Source organism: Entelurus aequoreus, linkage group LG26 (genome assembly GCF_033978785.1).
Source record: "Entelurus aequoreus isolate RoL-2023_Sb linkage group LG26, RoL_Eaeq_v1.1, whole genome shotgun sequence".
NCBI classification, from domain to species: Eukaryota; Metazoa; Chordata; class Actinopteri; order Syngnathiformes; family Syngnathidae; genus Entelurus; species Entelurus aequoreus.
Window position 1 is genome coordinate 29,248,351 of NC_084756.1, and position 13,509 is coordinate 29,261,859.

Below are 13,509 nucleotides of genomic sequence, written 5' to 3' on the forward strand. Positions count from 1 at the left end.
CAGGTCTATTTTCATACAAAATTAAACAATTAAAATGGCACAATAAGATATGAAAACTACCGTATTTTTCGGACCATAGGGCGCACCGGATTATAAGGCGCACTGCCGATGAGCGGGTCTAGTCAGGTCTATTTTCATACAAAATTAACCGATTAAAATGGCACAATAAGATATGAAAAGTACCGTATTTTTCGGACCATAGGGCGCACCGGATTATAAGGCGCACTGCCGATGAGCGGGTATAGTCAGGTCTATTTTCATACAAAATTAAACAATTAAAATGGCACAATAAGATATGAAAACTACCGTATTTTTCGGACCATAGGGCGCACCGGATTATAAGGCGCACTGCCGATGAGCGGGTATAGTCAGGTCTATTTTCATACAAAATTAAACAATTAAAATGGCACAATAAGATATGAAAACTACCGTATTTTTCGGACCATAGGGCGCACCGGATTATACGGCGCACTGCCGATGAGCGGGTATAGTCAGGTCTATTTTCATACAAAATTAAACAATTAAAATGGCACAATAAGATATGAAAACTACCGTATTTTTCAGACCATAGGGCGCACCGGATTATAAGGCGCACTGCCGATGAGCGGGTCTAGTCAGGTCTATTTTCATACAAAATTAAACAATTAAAATGGCACAATAAGATATGAAAACTACCGTATTTTTCGGACCATAGGGCGCACCGGATTATAAGGCGCACTGCCGATGAGCGGGTATAGTCAGGTCTATTTTCATACAAAATTAAACAATTAAAATGGCACAATAAGATATGAAAACTACCGTATTTTTCGGACCATAGGGCGCACCGGATTATAAGGCGCACTGCCGATGAGCGGGTCTAGTCAGGTCTATTTTCATACAAAATTAAACAATTAAAATGGCACAATAAGATATGAAAACTACCGTATTTTTCGGACCATAGGGCGCACCGGATTATAAGGCGCACTGCCGATGAGCGGGTATAGTCAGGTCTATTTTCATACAAAATTAAACAATTAAAATGGCACAATAAGATATGAAAACTACCGTATTTTTCGGACCATAGGGCGCACCGGATTATAAGGCGCACTGCCGATGAGCGGGTATAGTCAAGTCTATTTTCATACAAAATTAAACAATTAAAATGGCACAATAAGATATGAAAACTACCGTATTTTTCGGACCATAGGGCGCACCGGATTATAAGGCGCACTGCCGATGAGCGGGTATAGTCAGGTCTATTTTCATACAAAATTAAACAATTAAAATGGCACAATAAGATATGAAAACTACCGTATTTTTCGGACCATAGGGCGCACCGGATTATAAGGCACACTGCCGATGAGCGGGTATAGTCAGGTCTATTTTCATACAAAATTAAACAATTAAAATGGCACAATAAGATATGAAAACTACCGTATTTTTCGGACCATAGGGCGCACCGGATTATAAGGCGCACTGCCGATGAGCGGGTATAGTCAGGTCTATTTTCATACAAAATTAAACAATTAAAATGGCACAATAAGATATGAAAACTACCGTATTTTTCGGACCATAGGGCGCACCGGATTATAAGGCGCACTGCCGATGAGCGGGTATAGTCAGGTCTATTTTCATACAAAATTAAACAATTAAAATGGCACAATAAGATATGAAAACTACCGTATTTTTCGGACCATAGGGCGCACCGGATTATAAGGCGCACTGCCGATGAGCGGGTCTAGTCAGGTCTATTTTCATACAAAATTAAACAATTAAAATGGCACAATAAGATATGAAAACTACCGTATTTTTCGGACCATAGGGCGCACCGGATTATAAGGCGCACTGCAGATGAGCGGGTATAGTCAGGTCTATTTTCATACAAAATTAAACAATTAAAATGGCACAATAAGATATGAAAACTACCGTATTTTTCGGACCATAGGGCGCACCGGATTATAAGGCGCACTGCCGATGAGCGGGTATAGTCAAGTCTATTTTCATACAAAATTAAACAATTAAAATGGCACAATAAGATATGAAAACTACCGTATTTTTCGGACCATAGGGCGCACCGGATTATAAGGCGCACTGCCGATGAGCGGGTATAGTCAGGTCTATTTTCATACAAAATTAAACAATTAAAATGGCACAATAAGATATGAAAACTACCGTATTTTTCGGACCATAGGGCGCACCGGATTATAAGGCGCACTGCCGATGAGCGGGTATAGTCAGGTCTATTTTCATACAAAATTAAACAATTAAAATGGCACAATAAGATATGAAAACTACCGTATTTTTCGGACCATAGGGCGCACCGGATTATAAGGCGCACTGCCGATGAGCGGGTATAGTCAGGTCTATTTTCATACAAAATTAAACAATTAAAAGGGCACAATAAGATATGAAAACTACCGTATTTTTCGGACCATAGGGCGCACCGGATTATAAGGCGCACTGCCGATGAGCGTGTCTAGTCAGGTCTATTTTCATACAAAATTAAACAATTAAAATGGCACAATAAGATATGAAAACTACCGTATTTTTCGGACCATAGGGCGCACCGGATTATAAGGCGCACTGCCGATGAGCGGGTATAGTCAGGTCTATTTTCATACAAAATTAAACAATTAAAATGGCACAATAAGATATGAAAACTACCGTATTTTTCGGACCATAGGGCGCACCGGATTATAAGGCGCACTGCCGATGAGCGGGTATAGTCAGGTCTATTTTCATACAAAATTAAACAATTAAAAGGGCACAATAAGATATGAAAACTACCGTATTTTTCGGACTATAGGGCGCACCGGATTATAAGGCGCACTGCCGATGAGCGTGTCTAGTCAGGTCTATTTTCATACAAAATTAAACAATTAAAATGGCACAATAAGATATGAAAACTACCGTATTTTTCGGACCATAGGGCGCACCGGATTATAAGGCGCACTGCCGATGAGCGGGTATAGTCAGGTCTATTTTCATACAAAATTAACCAATTAAAATGGCACAATAAGATATGAAAACTACCGTATTTTTCGGACCATAGGGCGCACCGGATTATAAGGCGCACTGCCGATGAGCGGGTATAGTCAGGTCTATTTTCATACAAAATTAAACAATTAAAATGGCACAATAAGATATGAAAACTACCGTATTTTTCGGACCATAGGGCGCACCGGATTATAAGGCGCACTGCCGATGAGCGGGTATAGTCAGGTCTATTTTCATACAAAATTAAACAATTAAAATGGCACAATAAGATATGAAAACTACCGTATTTTTCGGACCATAGGGCGCACCGGATTATAAGGCGCACTGCCGATGAGCGGGTATAGTCAGGTCTATTTTCATACAAAATTAAACAATTAAAATGGCACAATAAGATATGAAAACTACCGTATTTTTCGGACCATAGGGCGCACCGGATTATAAGGCGCACTGCCGATGAGCGGGTCTAGTCAGGTCTATTTTCATACAAAATTAAACAATTAAAATGGCACAATAAGATATGAAAACTACCGTATTTTTCGGACCATAGGGAGCACCGGATTATAAGGCGCACTGCCGATGAGCGGGTATAGTCAGGTCTATTTTCATACAAAATTAAACAATTAAAATGGCACAATAAGATATGAAAACTACTGTATTTTTCGGACCATAGGGCGCACCGGATTATAAGGCGCACTGCCGATGAATGGTCTATTTTTTTTTATATTTTTTTCATATACAAACCCCGTTTCCAAATGAGTTGGGAAATTGTGTTAGATGTAAATATAAACGGAATACAATGATTTGCTAATCATTTTCAACCCATATTCAGTTGAATATGCTACAAAGACAACATGTTTGATGTTCAAACTGATAAACTTTTTTTTTGCCCCCTCAGGCTGTACTGCATCAACAAGCGACATCAGTGTGTAAAGGATATCACCACATGGGCTCAGGAACACTTCGGAAACCCACTGTCAGTAACTACAGTTGGTCGCTACATCTGTAAGTGCAAGTTAAAACTCTCCAATGCAAGGCGAAAACCGTTTATCAACAACGCCCAGAAACGCTGTCGGCTTCTCTGGGCCTGAGCTCATCTAAGATGGACTGATGCAAAGTGGAAAAGTGTTATGTGGTCTGACGAATCCACATTTCAAATTGTTTTTGGAAACTGTGGACGTCGTGTCCTCCGGACCAAAGAAGAAAAGAACCATCCGGATTGTTATAGGCGCAAAGTTGAAAAGCCAGCATGTGTGATGGTATGGGGGTGTATTAGTGCCCAATACATGGGTAACTTACACATCTGTGAAGGCACCATTAATGCTGAAAAGGTACATACAGGTTTTGGAGCAACATATGTTGCCATCCAAGCAACGTTACCATGGACGCCCCTGCTTATTTCAGCAAGACAATGCCAAGCCACGTGTTACATCAACGTGGCTTCATAGTAAAAGAGTGCGGGTACTAGACTGGCCTGCCTGTAGTCCAGACTTGTCTCCCATTGAAAATGCGTGGCGCATTATGAAGCCTAAAATACCACAATGGAGACCCCCGGACTGTTGAACAACTTAAGCTGTACATCAAGCAAGAATGGGAAAGAATTCCACCTGAGAAGCTTAAAAAAATGTGTCTCCTCAGTTTCCAAACCTTTACTGAGTGTTGTTAAAAGGAAAGGCCATGTAACACAGTGGTGAACATGCCCTTTCCAGACTACTTTGGCATGTGTTGCAGCCATGAAATTCTAAGTTAATTATTATTTGCAAAAAAAAATAAAGTTTATGAGTTTGAACATCAAATATGTTGTCTTTGTAGTGCATTCAACTGAATATGGGTTATAAAGGATTTGCAAATCATTGTATTCCGTTTATATTTACATCTAACCCAATTTCCCAACTCATATGGAAACGGGGTTTGTATAAAGTGCACCGGATTATAGGGCACATTAAAGGGGTCATTTTATTTTATTTTTTTTGTAAATGTAAAGCACTTCCTTGTGGTCTACATAACATGTAATGGTGGTTCTTTGGTCAAAATGTTGGATAGATTATGTTTCACAGATCATCTTCCAGCCGCTTTCTGACAGTCGCTTCCGGATGCTCCGTTTTGTGGGGGGTCTTATTGACGTGGCTCACCTTCGACAGCGTCTTTTCTCCGTCATTTTTGTTGTACCAGTGGAAGAAGCATCAAAAGATGGAGCTAACTGTTTCAATGACATTCAGACTTTACTTCAATCCAACCCGGAGCAGCATCTCCTCATCCGCGGCTCACAAGTGCAACAACAACACAGGAAATGTGTCCCATGAAAAACCGTCCGAACCGGAACGCTAACAACTAAAGTTCCTTGGGTGAATAATGTGAACTCACTACACCGGTATGTTTTAGCGCTTTCATGGCGAGTTTACTGACAAAAATAAGTAAGAACTTTACACTACTCTATATTAGAAATAGAGATGTCCGCTAAAATCGGCCTGCCGACAATATCGGCCGATAAATGCTTTGAAATGTAATATCGGAAATTATCGGTATCGTTTTTTTTATTATCGGTATCGTTTTTGTTGTTTTTTTTGTATTAAATCAACATAAAAAACGCATGATACAATTAATACACCAACCCAAAAAACCTTCCTTCCCCCATTCACACTCATTCACACAAAAGGGTTGTTTCTTTCTGTTATTAATATTCTGGTTCCTACATTATATATCAATATATATCAATACAGTCTACAAGGGATACAGTCCGTAAGCACACATGATTGTGCGTGCTGCTGGTCCACTAATAGTACTAACCTTTAACAGTTAATTTTACTCATTTTCATTAATTACTAGTTTCTATGTAACTGTTTTTATGTTGTTTTACTTTTTTTTTTTTATTCAAGAATTTTTTTTAAATGTATTTATCTAATTTTATTTTTTTTAAAAGGACCTTATCTTCACCATACCTGGTTGTCCAAATTAGGAATACTAATGTGTTAATTCCACAACTGTATATATCGGTATCGGTTGGTATCGGTAATTAAGGGTTTGGTCAATATCGGAATATCGGCTATCGGCAAAAAGCCATTATCGGACATCCCTAATTAGAAATGGCAACAGCAGAGGATGAATGTCACATAAGAAGACAGAGAAAAAGAAGAAGCTTATCGACTACGGACTACAAAGGCGGACCCGCGCACATTTTCAGGACCTATGCAGATCCCAAATACAGATCAGCAGGTACCAGAAGGTAAGAAAAGTTGCTTTTGCATAATATTGCGAGACAAAACGCCAGATGATATGTCTTACCTTATCGTCGTCGGCGATCACTCGAAACGAGTAGGGTTGTCCTCCTGTTGGTGGGTCTGCCTTCAGGAGAACACCAGTGCGTGGAATCATTTAAAGTGGGGAGACTGGTGCACAGACAGCCACCACACTGTCCTTGGCAAAGAGAAGGCCAGGGTCCAATGGCATGGAGACCAAGACAATTGAGGGCCCATCTTTGCTGCAGCCTTCTTCCGCCTTTGTGACCATTGCAGAGCTCCGGTCAGTCGGAGGACCGCCTATGGTGCGCCTACCAGCATTAGCCTTATGTCTTCCCAGACTAACCCACCAGGCAGCTGGGCTCTTACCTTATGTAACCGGTGGTCTTTTCCTCTGCGTTGTGTGGATTTTATGGAACACGACCGACACCATGGGTTGCTGCTCAGCTGCACTTTACTGATAATACACAGAATACAATTGTTGTCAATAACAATTTTGCCATCGTCGAGCCACTCTCCCGTTATCGTAGACAAAAGGGAAGTTACGTACAACAGTGAAATAAAAACATACCGTATTTTTCGGAGTATAAGTCGCTCCGGAGTATAAGTCGCACCGGCCGAAAATGCATAATGAAGAAGAGCAAAGTATGACTGGTAAATGTGATTTTAACTGTAAAATTCAATAAAAATAATTGCAAAAATTTTAAAAAAATAAAATTAAATTAAAATACAATTTTTAAAAAATCAAATAAAGAAGGAAAAAAACATAAGTCGCACTGGAGTATAAGTAGCATTTTTTGGGGGACATTTATTTGATAAAAGCCAACACCAAGAATAGACATTTGAAAGGCAATTTAAAATAAATAAAGAATAGTGAACAACAGGCTGAATAAGTGTACGTTATATGAGGCATAAATAACCAACTGAGAATGTGCCTGGTATGTTAACGTAACATATTATGGTAAGAGTCATTCAAATAACTATAACATATAGAACATGCTATACGTTTACCAAACAATCTGTCACTCCTAATCGCTAAATCCCATGAAATCTTATACGTCTAGTCTCTTACGTGAATGAGCTAAATAATATTATTTGATATTTTACGCTAATGTGTTAATTTCACACATAAGTCGCTCCTGAGTATAAGTCGCACCCCCGGCCAAACTGTGAAAAAAACTACGACTTATAGTCCGAAAAATACGGTACCTGATAATACACAGAATACAATTGTTGTGAATAACTTTTTGCCATCGTCGAGGCCCTCTCCCGTTATCGTAGACAAAAGGGAAGTTACGTACAACAGTGAAATAAAAACATACCGTATTTTTCGGAGTATAAGTCGCTCCGAAGTATAAGTCGCACCGGCCGAAAATGCATAATAAAGAAGAGCAAAGTATGACTGGTAAATGTGATTTTAACTGTAAAATTCAATAAAAAATATTTGCAAAAATAAAAAAAATTAATTAAAAAAATAAAAATAAAAATTTAAAAAATCAAATAAAGAAGGAAAAAAACATAAGTCGCACTGGAGTATAAGTTGCATTTTTTGGGGAAATTTATTTGATAAAACCCAACACCAAGAATAGACATTTGAAAGGCAATTTAAAATAAATAAAGAATAGTGAACAACAGGCTGAATAAGTGTACGTTATATGAGGCATAAATAACCAACTGAGAACGTGCCTGGTATGTTAACGTAACATATTATGGTAAGAGTCATTCAAATAACTATAACATATAGAACATGCTATACGTTTACCAAACAATCTGTCACTCCTAATCGCTAAATCCCATGAAATCTTATACGTCTAGTCTCTTACGTGAACGAGCTAAATAATATTATTTGATATTTTACGCTAATGTGTTAATAATTTCACACATAAGTCGCTCCTGAGTATAAGTCGCACCCCCGGCCAAACTATGAAAAAAACTATGACTTATAGTCCGAAAAATACGGTACCTGATAATACACAGAATACAATTGTTGTCAATAACAATTTTGCCATCGTCGAGCCCCTCTCCCGTTATCGTAGACAAAAGGGAAGTTACGTATAACAGTGAAATAAAAACACACCATATTTTTCGGAGTATAAGTCGCTCCGGAGTATAAGTCGCACCGGCCGAAAATGCATAATAAAGAAGAGCAAAGTATGACTGGTAAATGTGATTTTAACTGTAAAATCCAATAAAAATATTTGCAAAAATTTAAAAAAAAAAAAAAAAAACATTAAATAAAATTTTTAAAAAATCAAATAAAGAAGGAAAAAAACATAAGTCGCACTGGAGTATAAGTTGCATTTTTGGGGGAAATGTATTTGATAAAAGCCAACACCAAGAATAGACATTTGAAAGGCAATTTAAAATAAATAAAGAATAGTGAACAACAGGCTGAATAAGTGTACGTTATATGAGGCATAAATAACCAACTGAGAAGGTGCCTGGTATGTTAACGTAACATATTATGGTAAGAGTCATTCAAATAACTATAACATATAGAACATGCTATACGTTTACCAAACAATCTGTCACTCCTAATCGCTAAATCCCATGAAATCTTATACGTCTAGTCTCTTACGTGAATGAGCTAAATAATATTATTTGATATTTTACGCTAATGTGTTAATAATTTCACACATAAGTCGCTCCTGAGTATAAGTCGCACCCCCGGCCAAACTATGAAAAAAACTGCGACTTATAGTCCGAAAAATACGGTACCTGATAATACACAGAATACAATTGTTGTGAATAACTTTTTGCCATCGTCGAGGCCCTCTCCCGTTATCGTAGACAAAAGGGAAGTTACGTACAACAGTGAAATAAAAACATACCGTATTTTTCGGAGTATAAGTCGCTCCGGAGTATAAGTCGCACCGGCCGAAAATGCATAATAAAGAAGAACAAAGTATGATTGGTAAATGTGATTTTAACTGTAAAATTCAATAAAAATATTTGCAAAAATTAAAAAAAAAAAAAAAAAATAAAATTAAAATTTTAAAAAAATAAAATAAAGAAGGAAAAAAACATAAGTCGCACTGGAGTATAAGTTGCATTTTTTGGGGGAAATTTATTTGATAAAACCCAACACCAAGAAAAGACATTTGAAAGGCAATTTAAAATAAAGAATAGTGAACAACAGGCTGAATAAGTGTACGTTATATGAGGCATAAATAACCAACTGAGAAGGTGCCTGGTATGTTAACGTAACATATTATGGTAAGAGTCATTCAAATAACTATAACATATAGAACATGCTATACGTTTACCAAACAATCTGTCACTCCTAATCGCTAAATCCCATGAAATCTTATACGTCTAGTCTCTTACGTGAATGAGATAAATAATATTATTTGATATTTTACGCTAATGTGTTAATCATTTCACACATAAGTCGCTCCTGAGTATAAGTCGCACCCCCGGCCAAACTATGAAAAAAACTGCGACTTATAGTCCGAAAAATACGGTACCTGATAATACACAGAATACAATTGTTGTGAATAACTTTTTGCCATCGTCGAGCCCCTCTCCCGTTATCGTAGACAAAAGGGAAGTTACGTACAACAGTGAAATAAAAACATACCGTATTTTTCAGAGTATATGTCGCTCCGAAGTATAAGTCGCACCGGCCGAAAATGCATAATAAAGAAGAGCAAAGTATGACTGGTAAATGTGATTTTAACTGTAAAATTCAATAAAAATATTTGCAAAAATTTAAAAAAATAAAATAAAAATTAAAATAAAAATTTTAAAAAAATAAAATAAAGAAGGAAAAAAACATAAGTCGCACTGGAGTATAAGTTGCATTTTTTGGGGGAAATTTATTTGATAAAAGCCAACACCAAGAAAAGACATTTGAAAGGCAATTTAAAATAAATAAAGAATAGTGAACAACAGGCTGAATAAGTGTACGTTATATGAGGCATAAATAACCAACTGAGAACGTGCCTGGTATGTTAACGTAACATATTATGGTAAGAGTCATTCAAATAACTATAACATATAGAACATGCTATACGTTTACCAAACAATCTGTCACTCCTAATCGCTAAATCCCATGACATCTTATATGTCTAGTCCAGGGGTCACCAACGCGGTGCCCGCGGGCACCAGGTAGCCCGTAAGGACCAGATGAGTAGCCCGCCGGCCTGTTCTAAAAATAGCTCAAATAGCAGCACTTACCAGTGAGCTGCCTCTATTTTTTAAATTGTATTTATTTACTAGCAAGCTGGTCTCGCTTTGCCCAACATTTTTAATTCTAAGAGAGACAAAACTCAAATAGAATTTGAAAATCCAAGAAAATATTTTAAAGACTTGGTCTTCACTTCTTCAAATAAATTCATTATTTTTTTTACTTTGCTTCTTATAACTTTCAGAAAGACAATTTTAGAGAAAAAATACAACCTTAAAAATTATTTTAGGATTTTTAAACACATATACCTTTTTACCTTTTAAATTCCTTCCTCTTCTTTCCTGACAATTTAAATCAATGTTCAAGTATTTTTTTTTTTATTATTGTAAAGAATAATAAATACATTTTAATTTAATTCTTCATTTTAGCTTCTGTTTTTTCGACGAAGAATATTTGTGAAATATTTCTTCAAACTTATTATGATTAAAATTCAAAACAATTATTCTGGCAAATCTACAAAATCTTTAAAATCAAATTTAAATCTTATTTCAAAGTCTTTTGAATTTCTATCTAGAAGAAATAATGATTTGTCTTTGTTAGAAATATAGCTTGGTCCAATTTGTTATATATTCTAACAAAGTGTAGATTGGATTTTAACCTATTTAAAACATGTCATCAAAATTCTAAAATTAATCTTAATCAGGAAAAATTACTAATGATGTTCCATAAATTCTTTTTTTTAAGTTTTTCTCTTCTTTTTTTCGGTTGAATTTTTAATTGTAAAGAGTCGAAATTGAAGATAAACTATGTTTCAAAATTTAATTGTCATTTTTTTCGTGTTTTCTTCTCTTTTAAACCGTTCAATTAAGTGTAAATATCACTAATTATTAATAATAACATAGAGTTAAAGGTAAATTGAGCAAATTGGCTATTTCTGGCAATTTATTTAAGTGTGTATCAAACTGGTAGCCCTTCGCATTAATCAGTACCCAAGAAGTAGCTCTTGGTTTCAAAAAAGTTGGTGACCCCTGCTCTAGTCTCTTACGTGAATGAGCTAAATAATATTATTTGACATTTTACGCTAATGTGTTAATAATTTCACACATAAGTCGCTCCTGAGTATAAGTCGCACCCCCGGCCAAACTATGAAAAAAACTGCGACTTATAGTCCGAAAAATACGGTACCTGATAATACACAGAATACAATTGTTGTCAATAACTTTTTGCAATCGTCGAGGCCATACACAAATATAATAATAAACAAGAAAGTGAACTTAAGTTCTTAACAAGACAATACATTTCCTGCCTCTCCCGTTATCGTAGACAAAAGGGAAGTTGGAAGGCGTGTCCAATGCATATAAAAAGACAGGTGTCACAGTAATTATCGCAGTAGGAGGGACAACGAGACAATGGTTCAACATTGACAAACATCGGACAACATTCAGGTATTTACATGTAACTAACACATTTTGTGTAATTATAACAATACAACATTATAAAATACATTATTTACAGGACATAATTGACCGTTACACTTATACACACACGCCATAATAACACTTGTATGCTGAAGCACGGTACAATCCATCAAGCGGTGCGGCTTCATAGCTTGCCAAAGTCATACTAAAACATTTTCAATGGAACATATAAAGTGTTGGTGTTGTTTACCTGAGTCATATTGCAGTCTACACGTATCTCTTATGTGTGACTGCCATCTACTGGTCACACTTATCATTTCACCATGTACCAAATAAAATAGCTTCGAGGTCGGTAAACACAACTAAAGTTCCAATGAAAGGAACTTTGAATGCTCCAGGATAGCAAAACAATATGGACAATTCCATGCTCCCAACCTTGTGGGAACAGTTTGGAGCGGGGCCCTTCCTCTTCCAACATGACTGTGCACCAGTGCACAAAGCAAGGTCCATAAAGACATGGATGACAGAGTCTGGTGTGGATGAACTTGACTGGCCTGCACAGAGTCCTTACCTGAACCAGATAGAACACCTTTGGGATGAATTAGAACGGAGACTGAGAGCCAGGCCTTCTCCACCAACATCAGTGTGTGACCTCACCAATGCGCTTTTGGAAGAATGGTGGACAATTCCTATAAACACACTCCGCAACCTTGTGGACAGCCTTCCCAGAAGAGTTGAAGCTATAATAGCTGCAAAAGGTTGACCGACATCATATTGAACCCTATGGGTTAGCAATTGGATGGCTCTTCATGTTCATATGTGAGTCAAGGCAGGTGGGCAAGGGCAAAAATTATAACTAAAGTGATGAAGCTGTATTTTCATTTGCACTTTAATTTTATCAACAGTTTGAGGAAAAATATATATCATAAATTATTTATGATTATATTTAGTTAGAAATAATTAATTTCTATTTGATTCATTTATTTTAGCACTGTAATTTTTGAATAGGATTCAAATCAAGAGTAAGATTACTAATCCAGTGTTAATATTTCAGTGCTGGAAAAGCTTAAGTGTCTGGACCAATTTTAGTGTGAAACAAAAATACCAAACAAGTGTTTATTTTTATTTTCATTATTATTATTTCAATCCTTTAAAGACCGTTTGATTATCGGACGTCACGGTTGTCAATTAGTATACATTTGCATAACATGAGTTGTTTTACTCATTTAAACCTGTGACATTAAGCCTTTAAAAGGTGGTTATATATATATATATATATATATATATATATATATATATATATATATATATATATATATATATATATATATATATATATATATATATATATATATATATACACACACATATACAATTTTATTATTATTTTTATTTCTAATATTTTGGTTTTGGACTGTATATCAACCCATGTCAAATTTTTGGTAATCATCCCTTAGACAATAATTTCTTAACCATAGACCCATTGTTGGGCTGTGAGCGTTTCTCAGCTGTGGTCCGTAGCAGAACTCGGTTGTAATACACTTTCCCACCACTTGTGGGGGTACTGACAAAAATCAAACAAACCGAAGAAGTCTGGAGCGCAAGTCATAGCAAATTTTTTCAAGGGCAACAATTACAACTAAAGTGCTGAAGCTGTATTTTCATTTGTACTTTAATTTTATTGACAGTTTATTGAAGAAAAATATATATTGTAAATTATTTATGATTACATTTAGTTAGAAATAATTCATTT

The 13,509-nt window shown here is 36.2% G+C and overlaps 1 long non-coding RNA gene across 1 annotated transcript in view; it reads right to left on the reverse strand.

The window, feature by feature from the left end:
- Nucleotides 1-6,270: 6,270 nt before the first annotated feature.
- LOC133643497 (uncharacterized) overlaps nucleotides 6,271-13,509 on the reverse strand; it is a 9,727-nt gene continuing 2,488 nt past the window's right edge. The window contains exons 2-3 of the long non-coding RNA XR_009824701.1: nucleotides 6,579-6,666; nucleotides 6,271-6,509 (exon numbers count right to left, since the gene is read on the reverse strand). This is a non-coding gene — a long non-coding RNA (uncharacterized LOC133643497). The remainder of the gene's footprint in view (nucleotides 6,510-6,578; nucleotides 6,667-13,509) is intronic.